Raw genomic sequence first — 10,602 nt, 5'->3', positions numbered from 1 at the left:
CCTTTAGAACTTGGAATTAAATTAATAGGAAAAATAATCCATATACTCTACTCAAAGTGATTAAGGGTTTAGAGTCCAATTGCAAATGGTCCGTTCCTTAATTTGACTAAATTTAATCAATATGAAAATTAAAAGTGAAAATTTGATAAAACCTACCTTTATATGCTCATAAAGAAGATTTTGTACATAATAATGCTATGCAAACAAACAAAACTTATAAACTTTTTATACAAATTAATGTGGCTCCAAACATGTTAATTTACTGAATCCCTTTTCAAATTCTTAAATTATTCTTTTGTATGTTACATCAATTTTTAGAAAAAAGTATTTACAAAGTTTTAGTAAGTACATCATTTTCCTTCCTTAATAGCAGGAAGCTCTATTACATCAGATCTTTTGTTACATCGCTTGAGGTATTGGGTCATGAATATAAATCAAATTTCCACAATGATGCAATATTTGAATAAATAACATGTGTGTTGTCATGTATTGATTGCCCTTTTTTCATATCACTCTGTTATCATCCTTCATAGAATGTAATTTTTTAACTACTATTTACATGGTTAGATGGATTGAAACACATACAAAACTTGTATTTGGATTGTTCATTCATTAATGGTGTATTTGGTTAGGGGATTTGGAGAGGGATTTGGAAAGGGAAAGGGAAAAAGTGTGTGAAACTAGGTGAAATATAGGCATGTTTTATTCACATTTCACCTACCTTTTCCATTTCTCTTTCCAAATCCCTCCCCAAATCCCCCAACCAAACACAACATAAGAGTTTTCTTTATAGCATTAGAGTAATGTTTTCCCTAAAGGTGTTGACATTGTGCAGAGTTGAGCTTAATGGAAGCCTACCTGACGAAGGTATTCACGAGTATTCACGTTACTGATCATAGTCCTTAGATTAATTCTTTTACCATGTGAATGTACCTTCAATTAACTAATTTCCATTCAGAAAAATATCCAAGCTAAGTATCACTTTTATTTCACAGGTTGGTTTGAACTTTCTAACCTGCAAGAGTTAGATCTCAGTGAGAATGGTTTTAATGGAACACTTCCCTCATGTTTTGGATGCTTAACATCAATGCAATCATTGGACCTCTTCTCAAATCAATTCATCAGAAATCTTGTCTTGCCTCCACTTATTAGTCTCACAACAATTGAATACCTTTTTATTTCTTATAATCATTTTGACATCCCACCCTCATTTGTCTTGTTTTTTAACCATTCAAAGCATAAGGTACTTGTAGGTGACAACAATAGATTGAGTGGCCAAATTGAGTTTCAGACATGGATTCCTAGGTTCCAACTATAGGTTTTCAGTTTATCAAATTGTGGATCACAAGCTTGATATAAAACTTCCACAATTTCTCTTTTACCAATATGACTTGAGAATAGTTGATCTATTAAACAGCATCTTGGTGGGAATGTTCCCAATTTGGTTGTTAAAAAACAATACACAATTAGAAGTTCTTAATCTGAGAAAATGTTGCCTCATAGGCCCTTTCGTATTACCATCTTATCCAAATCCCTATATTTCTTCAATTGATATTTTTGACAATCATCTTGAGGGCCCAATTCCCACAAATATAGGATTGATCTTTCCCAGTTTGTTGAATTTAAACATGTCTAGAAATCTATTTGAGGGTTACATTCCTACTTCTTTAGGAGACATATGCTCCTTAGAGTTTTTAGACTTGTCTACCAATAATTTTTCAGGATAGATACCAAAGCATTTTCCAACCTCAGGATTCTTGAAACTATCAAACAATAATTTGTATGGCCAAGAATCTTTTTCGTTTTTGAATTTAACCTCATTGGTTTACTTATATTTGGACAACAATCATTTTGTGGGGAAATTTTCAAATAGCATGTCTTTTTCTTGTAACTTAATGGCAATTAGTATCAGCAACAACCACATGTGTGATACCCCTGTTCTGTATTATGCTAAATTGATCCTTAATTTGTTTATGGTTATGTGTTTAGCATGATTTTATGTGCCATTATGTGATAATATGTGATTTTGAATTCGTATCTGATCACCGTAGGAATATCTGTTTGAATAATCCGCTTCGGGAATTAAATTGAGGGCCTTATCGGCCACAGAACCCGAAATTGATTACGCCACTGTAATTGGCATAATTTTTAGAGCCTACGGTGAAATTTAATTGAAAATTGATCCTGGTCAATTTAAACTGATCAAATTGATAAATTAAGTGCCCAATTGTTTTATAATAAAATAATGTTGAGTGGGTGCTTATTAAGGGTCAACTACACCCTCATTTCTCTCCTTTAAGCTTCATTTGGCTGATGAAAAACTCTTAGACTTGAGAGAGGGTCGGCTAAGGGAGAGAGGGTGAAGGAAATTGAGATTTTGGTCCTAAAGCTTGGTGATCTTGGAGGCTAGCTCAAGAATTTACCTTAAATTGTGAGGATTAAGCTTCTAGGTAAGCCATTGACTCTTGAATTCATGAATTGAACGTGTAATCTTGTGAGCTCAAGTATTTTTTTGTGATTAAGAGTATGATTTAAATTGGTCTTGATGAGATATGACCATGCATGCATAAAACTCCTGTTGAATTACCATAAGTTGCATAATCTGGCATGTATCACGTCAATTAAGCAAAAATTGAAGTTTGATCACGCATGCAAGCTTGGTTTTGTTGAGTTTTGGCACCATTTGCATCTTTGAAATGGAAATGAAGTCAAGATGGCCTTGCATGTTCGAATAATTAAAGATATGAGCTTGAATGCATGAATTTGTTATATTGGTGATGAGTTTGTCGTGTTTTGGGACATGCATGTAGGTAAATCAAGAAATTGAACTTCATAATGCTATAATCTTGCAAGGGAACCATGTTAGTATGATTATATTTGAGATTTGGGCCTTTGCATACAAGAATGGTAGCTGGGAAATTGAATTGAAGCTCAAGAACACAATCTGGAATTTCCAGAATTTTGACTTCCGCTCGAGCGGGGGAAGTGCCGCTCGAGCGGAGAAATCGAGCTCCCAGCATTTTTTTGCAGACATGGTTCCCGCTCGAGCGGGGGAATTTGACGCTCGAGCGGGGAGCTATGTAGACAGGCAGTACGCTCGAGCGGTCGAGTTCACGCTCGAGCTGGAATTGAAGGCAACCAGTACTTTTGCAGACCTAAGGGTCCGCTCGAGCGGGGAAGTCCACGCTCGAGCGGGGACCCTATTTTCTGAATTCCTGTTTTTGCATTTTGTGTTCTGTCTTCCGTTCTCTTTCACTTGCAAGCACTCTTAGGCATATGTTAAGCATTATAAATGAGTTAATGAGGTAATAATAAAGCCTAAAGAGGAATATGTGAATTAAAGAACGGATTGAACTGTTAGTGACCCTTTTGTATTCATGAAATGTGTAGGGTCAAGCTCCAGGGCAAATCCACAAGCCGATCACTGTGAGTAATATCGATATTTGAATGCTTGTGAATGCCAAATTGTTTACTCCCTTTTAAGCTTTATGAATTGCTAATTGGGATTGTGGACGTAAGTCTGATATGAATGCATAAATGGACCCAAGGTCGTTTCGATAAGCATAAATGGACCCAAGGTCGTTTTGATAAGCATAAATGGACCCAAGGTCGTTTCGATAAGCATAAATGGACCCAAGGTTGTTTTGATAAGCATAAATGGACCCAAGGTCGTTTCGATAAGCATAAATGGACCCAAGGTCGTTTTGTTAAGCATGAATGGACCCAAGGTCGTTTTGATGAACATGAATGGGCCCAAGGTCGTTTTGTTAAGCATGAATGGACCCAAGGTCGTTTTGATGAACATGAATGGACCCAAGGTCGTTTTGATGAACATGAATGGACCCAAGGTCGTTTTGATGAACATGAATGGACCAAAGGTCATTTTGAAATGAATGAGTGGGCCGAATGCCGTTTTGAAATGAATGAGTGGGCCAAAGGCCGTTTTGAAATGAATGATTCGGCCAAAGGCCGTTTTGACATAATCAACTGGGCCGAAGGCCGTTCCGTAATGAATGTAAAGTTGAATGAGAAAAAAGGCCAGTGTGTGCGGAATTATGGTTACTCGGTTTAAATTACCCTTATATATGTTAACTACAGATATGAATTGGGCCCAAGGCCGTTTGGAAAACGTTGTTTTACGTCTTGTCGCTTAAATTCTCTAATTGATATTATTCACTGGGCTATCGCTCACGCTCATTCATGTCTTTGTAGGTGAGCCAAGAGAGGTCCAGACCCAACCTCAGTGAAGCCTGTGTAGAACAACCCAGATTTTGGGGAGTCAGCCCTCGTGTCTCACGCATGAGACCTGTCTTTGCCTTTTTGTTATCTATTTTATGTTGTCATGATGGCGAAGACTTTGTGTAATTCTGTACATAGTTTTGATGGGTTGACTTGGACTTATATGATCCTGTTTATACAGAACTCATGCTACTATTTTACTGTTGTGAGTTATTAATGCCTATGTATATGGTTGTTTTGACGTGCCATGTAAGCACAGCTCTGTGGACAAAGTTTTAAATTTTTACTTCCGTTTGGCCCCCATTAACTCTGTTAAAATACGTTGGATCAGTTTGAGGCCGTAGGTAATCTCATGATTACTGGCCGGTTACGTCCTTAACCCACGGGGGCGGGTTAGGGTCGTGACAACATGTCTGGAAAACTTCCGAGATGGATGGGAAACATGTCTCATTTTCTTGGAATTAACATGTTCTCAAATAATTTGGAAGGACCTATTCCAATAGAGTTATGTGAACTTGATAGCCTTGAGTTCTTAGACCTTTTTAAGAACGAACTGTCTCATTCTATACCATCTTGCTTCAACGGATCACAAATGAGACATGTCCACTTGAATCAAAACAATCTAAGAGGTCCATTGACATTTGCGTTTTACAACAGTTTGTCCTTGGTGACATTAGATATTAGTGATAATAACCTAAGTGGAATCATTCCTAGCTAGATTGGAAACCTTTCTCAGTTGAGCATTCTTCTCTTAAAATTTAATAATTTTGAAGGTGAAATTCCAGTTTAGTTATGCCAACTGAAACAATTGAGCGTGTCAGATCTTTCTGAAAATAACTTCGCTGGTCTCATACCTCATTGCTTCTATCACGACTCAAACCTGCCCCTATAGGTTTAACGTCATAACCGTCCAGTAATCTTTGGATTACCAAAGGCCACTGAACATAATAATCTATAATTAGGGGCTATGAAAGCAAATATACAAAATATACGTAGTCCAATGAGTTGTGCTGACATACATGGGACATAAATTTAAAACTTATATAAAATATATACATATATGACGTCATATCCACATAAGTCTTGCAACACCGTACAAGGTGTATGGATGAAAAAAAAAAAAAAAAAAAACGTTCTTCACAAGACAAACTCTAAACATGGTCCACAAAACTTGACTTCTTTAACGGGAACCTCCCCGGGAGGCATAGTGGCTGGCTGACACCAAAACTCTCTAGGAAGCAGTTTAGGCTTGGTCACTCGCCTGCTTACCTACATACATAATATAAACAGTGAGTGGAAAACCAGTGAATAATAATAAAGTAAAGGGTTAAATGAATGATGTCCCACCAGATTCAGAAAATAGAAAGGAATTCATATTTGTATTCTTATTTGAATCATATACAGAAATTAGAATTCATGCTTGATCATATATGGTACATTCATTAGCGCTAACAAATTAAATACAGTGGCATTAAGGGTCATACTTGTCAGTTCCATAAAAGAAGCTCCGGTACTGGGAACAGATAACATACTTGCTAGTTCCACAAAGGTACCTCCAGTACTGGGAACAGATCACATACTTGCCAATTCCACATAGGAACCTCTAGTACTGGGAACAAATAACATACTTGCCAGTTCCACAAAGGAACCTCCAGTACCGGGAACCGATCACATAATTGAACCACATAATTATTACCATGAGTACTTGACAAAAACTGGACAATCATTCATTGTACAGAGCATAACATTTCATAAAACAGATCTTATTCTATATATAGAAAATAAATAAAGTTGAACATAGCTTTACCAACAAATGGCTCAAAAGCAAACAACAGAGCAGACAAATCAGGTAACTTGCGGCGTGTGACCTACACAGAAACAGAACGAATACATACTGAATTACACACTCGGAATTATTAACTCAGTTCTTTCTTCTTTAGGTGTGTTTCTACTTCTTATCCTCATTATTATGTCTTAGCTAAGGCTTAGGAATGCCTAGGATGTAATGAGAATATCAAAACATGTTATTCAATACTTACGCAAAAATGCTGGAAACAGAGGTCTCACTCGAACGTGACTTCCTTCGCTCAAGCAGACGTCCAAACTGTGAGTGATCGCTCGAGCGCAACTTCCGTTGCTCGAGCGATCTGCAAACTTTGCAAAAGTACTAGTTGCTTGATTTTTTCGCTCGACGCACGCTCGACGATCGCTTGAGCGCAACTATTGTTGCTCGAGCAGTCTGCAAATGCAAGATCACAAAGTGGTCGCTTGAGTGCAGGTTCTATCGTTCGAGTGGAGAGACAGAATTTTGGAGTTTCCAGATTGCTTTTCCAAGCTAAAAACTCAAATTCAACACATCAAAACTCATCCTTTTGGGCCAAAAACTTAAACGAACATGTGTGAACTTGGAAAACATTGCGAATTCAAAATCATTTCATAAAATCAAGGCCTAAAAGCTTGCCAATTGTGTAAAACAAACTCAATTATTTGAAAACATAACATGCATGTATTCGCTTGGGTTCAAAGCTTCTAAAAACATGTGCAAATGAAGTGTTAAAGTGCAAAACCATAATGAGCACCCATAATTGAAAAAACATAGGTCCTTGCATGCGAGAATTAGTTGAAATCAACACTTGAAATCCATAGAGTATGCATGCATGTATGGTGTGAGTTACATTCTCTCAATTCTCATGCTTAAACACTTCACTCTCTAGAATTCTTGCACTAAAGTCTTGATTATAAATCTTAAGGACAAAATTCTAACCTAGAATCTTAAATTCTCAAGTGTAGAAGCTTAGACTCCCAAATTCTCTTCAATTCTCCAATAATTCCTAGCAAGTCTCCATTTCTCTAGCTTTTGATCTCAATTTCTCTATTCTCTCTCTCTCACACGTTTTTTGAGCTTAAAGAGTATGAAATGAGGGTGTAAAATGAACTAATGGAATCAAATTAGCCTTATATAGGCTTAGTTAAGAGGACTTAATTAAGCTTAATTAACATTGGCTTAATCTACCCAAAAGAGCATTAATTAGTCTAATTTAATTTGTTTTGAATCGAATTTCAATTCAACCTACCATAAAATTTTAAAAATTCCGAATAGCACATAAACTAAGTCAATTTCATGTTCGGATGCAGATAAGGCCTTCAATTCGTAGAACAAAACAGAAATACAAACAGATCTTTCTACAATAGACAGATAGAAATACAAATAATGCAACACACATGCAATTAATTCAGAATTTTATCTTAATTACTCATTAAGCATTCTTAATCATGGTTTAACGGTTAATCATAGGTCAGGGTTGTTACAGCTTCATTGACATACCTTTTGAGACAACCTATACAAAATCTTTTGTAGAAACTAATGGCCCTTGGTGTAACACAGTATATACAATGTAGAGCTTTGTGAAGGGGTCAAAGTCATTGGGTGAACATGATATGTTGGCTTATAATTTTCTCTTTCTATTTTTGGATATCTAACAACAAGCAGAGTTCATAACAAAGTATGGAATCTATTCATATAAAGGCAATATTCTTGACTACATGTCAGGAGTTGATCTCTCTTGCAACCACTTAACAGGGAAAATTCCAATTGAAGTTGGAAAAATGAGCGACATCCATACATTAAACTTGTCTCATAACAATCTAACTGGATCAATCCCGACAACATTCTCATATTTGAGGCAGATAGAAAACTTGGATCTTTCTTTTGACAACTTGAATGGAAGAATCCCTCAATTGAGTGAATTAGGCAACTTGGAAGTCTTCAATGTGGCATACAACAACTTATCAGGTCCGACCCAAGAACAGAAAGCTCAGTTTGCAACTTTTGAAGAAAGTAGCTATGAGGGAAATTGTTTTCTCTGTAGACTTCCCTTACGAACCAACCGTATTAGAACTATTCCAATATCAGAAGCCCTGGATAAAGATGAACATGATGGTTTCATAGATATAAAGGTTTTCTATGTCAGCTTTTTAGTCTCTTATATTTGTTGAGCATATGTATTTTATTCTTGAGGGTGGTTTAGTCATTGGTAGCAATTAAGGTTAGCATAGTTGTCTTATATATATATATACATATTTTCCCTTATAATTCTTTTTTTATTCAATTGAATAATATGGTACTTAGTTTCTAACTAAGTTTTTATGGTATCAGAGCAAGGTTTTGATAGCTAACCTAAAACCATCTTGTTGGTGTTGGTATGAACTGAAGGCAGGCTTATGGTTTTTTCTCTTCGTTTCCTGCCATACACCCTTGCATCGAAGTCGAGTGGGCTCATCCGTGAAGTCGAGTGGGCTTGTTTGTGCTTTGCGAAGTCATGATTCTTTCCCACTGGTATCAGTCACGAAGTCACGATTCTTTCTCAAGACTCTCTCTCTTATCTCACAGTCGCGTTTGGTTCTATCAATCGCGACTGATATTGGCTCATTTGGTTCGAAGATGTGATTCATACAATCTCGTCCCCTCACGACTTGGGTAATCTGCTTTAGCCTCTCTTCTTCTTTGTGTTATTGTCTCATTGTGACTTCTTTGTGGTCTTGTGACTTCTCTATGAAGTTCTTTATATTCTTGATATCATGTCTATTAGAATGTCAGATTCACTTCAAGCCATTAACGTGAAGTTAGTGGGAGATAATTATGTTTATTGGGCCTATGTCATGAAATTTTTTCTTCTGGGTAAAAATATTTGGAATGTTGTTAATGGTGATTCTCCTATACCCACTGATGCCAATGTTGAAAAGTTTCAAGAATTGCTCTTTACTTGGCAATTACTAATGCCAGGATTATTACTTGGATTAATAATTCTGTAGATCAGTCTATTGGGGTTCATTTTGCCTAGTTCACTCAATTGTATGTTCAATCAATTAGAACATGAGATTCGTGCTACTCAACAAGACGATAAGAGTATCCAGGAATTTTATTCTACCATGACTGGTCTGTGGGATCAATTTGCTTTTACTGAGCCTAAGTCATTGAGCACTCATGCAACATATTATACTTATCGGGAGGAGCAGTGGCTGGTTCAGTTCTTAATAGCCTTTAGGGTTGATTTTGAATTTTGAGGGGCTTCGCTGTACTATTCTGCATCGGAGTCCTCTTCTTTCTATTGATTCTGTGGTTAATGAGTTATTGGCTGAAGAACTTCACTTCAAAATAGCTCATGACAAAGGATTACTTTCTTTGCAAACTTAGACAGTTCTAGCCGTTCCTACTGGTTATTCTTCTACTGCTCCCAACAAATCCTATTCTCATGCTCCTATGGATGAATGTAGCTTTTGTTATCAAAAAGGTCACTGGAAGGCTCAGTGTCCTCGGCTTTCAGGCTATCCACAATTTAGGCAATCACCGACTTGGAGAAAGAATTCTGATAGGCATTCTAACTAATCATCCTCTTGGAAAAAGGGACATATAGTTGCCACGACTTCTTCAGTGGATGACTCCTCTTCATCTTTGACTGTTATTGCTGAACAACTACTGAAGCTCCTCTCTACTCATACACCAAATGCCTTAGCTGTCTCCTTACCTCTTGGCTTGTCTTCCTCCCCTTCATCTCCTCCAGGTATATCTCGTTCCATATGGGTTTTTGATTCTGGTGCTACGTATCATATGACTCATGATTCCTCCCTTTTATTGTTTATCTTTTCTCCTCCTTCTACTACTACTGTTATGGTTGCCAATGGAACTCCTATGTCTTTGGCTGGGGTTGGGTCCATTTTGACAAATACTCTCTCTCTCTCTCTTTCGGATGTTTATTGTATTCCTCAGTGTAGATGCGCTCCCAGGAAACTCCCCGACATCCGCGCGCGCGAGGGTGCGAATCTCGTTTTGTTCTGAGCTACTACAGTTCGGACTCAAATGTCACAGTTTTGAATCTAATCTTATAATGTGCGATATAAGACCGATAAATCACCAAAGAGTCTAAATCCAGTAAATCATTTTGAAAAACTGATTTTTAATAAAGAAGTGCCAAACATGGACTACTTTGCCAGATATAGAGTCGCCACCTAAATATTTTATTTTGAAAAAAATTTAGGAAACCCTGACTCGTACCAAAGACCACGTGTCCGTCATCACCAAAGTTACCTCGGCTCGGGAACTTGGGTACGAGAGGGGAAGGTCATGCATTGGGCACCCCCGCTCGCCCGATCAAAGATCGGCATGTACTAAGTATGATATTTCATTTTTAAAAACACATATGCTCTTATTCCGGTTAATTAGCTAATCTTACTACGTGATGCGCACAACATACAAGTATAGACTAGATCGCCTAATTTGGAACAAAACATTGCATCTTTGTTTGAAAACGGTTTGAAGTTTGCTACTCGTAAGTAGGCTAAAATGAGGATTTTGATGAATTGTTC

The 10,602-nt window shown here is 37.1% G+C and overlaps 1 pseudogene; it reads left to right on the top strand.

Annotated features, from left to right (window-relative positions):
• Positions 1–615: 615 nt before the first annotated feature.
• On the top strand, positions 616–10,075 carry LOC145791947 (cuscuta receptor 1-like; annotated as a pseudogene).
• The last annotated feature ends 527 nt before the right edge of the window (positions 10,076–10,602 follow it).

Source organism: Camellia sinensis, chromosome 5, assembly GCF_055761805.1.
Source record: "Camellia sinensis isolate YWXY chromosome 5, ASM5576180v1, whole genome shotgun sequence".
NCBI classification, from domain to species: domain Eukaryota; kingdom Viridiplantae; phylum Streptophyta; class Magnoliopsida; order Ericales; family Theaceae; genus Camellia; species Camellia sinensis.
Note: the sequence above shows the minus strand (reverse complement) of the source record. Positions and strands in the feature narration are given on the sequence as shown.